Genomic DNA, 568 nt, shown 5'->3' on the forward strand with positions numbered 1-568 from the left:
TAATTTTTATCAATTAAATTATATATTTATAATTGAATGCTATTTTTTATTTTAATTTTTCTTATTATAATGATAATTTGAATGTTAAAAAATAAATGAAAATTTAAGTATTACATAAAATTAAATTATTTTTTAATAAAATTTATTTTTGGTACTTATCACCATAACTATAATTCAATTGCACAAACAATTAGTTAAAACTTTTAAATACCTCAAATTGATTTAAAGTATACGTAAATCTTTAATACAATTAATTTCAAACTCTTGATTAAATATATTCAATAATTTTTTTTTACAACAACTTCTCATACTCGCAATTATATTTTTAAATTTTTATATAGTCAATCATATTTTTAAATTTTTATATCTTATTTTTGGGTATGTATTTTACATTTTATTTCATCAAATAAATACAAGTACCATTATATGTTGAAAAATAAATTATTAATCAAAGTACAATGAGTCAAACAATTATCCTGTATAATAAGTTATCATACGAATTTTAAAAAATATTTTAAAAATTAAATTAGATGATTGTGATAAACATGATTTTCCCTCATTTTAATTT

The sequence above is a fragment of the Cicer arietinum genome, chromosome 5, assembly GCF_000331145.2.
Source record: "Cicer arietinum cultivar CDC Frontier isolate Library 1 chromosome 5, Cicar.CDCFrontier_v2.0, whole genome shotgun sequence".
Classification (NCBI taxonomy): Eukaryota; Viridiplantae; Streptophyta; class Magnoliopsida; order Fabales; family Fabaceae; genus Cicer; species Cicer arietinum.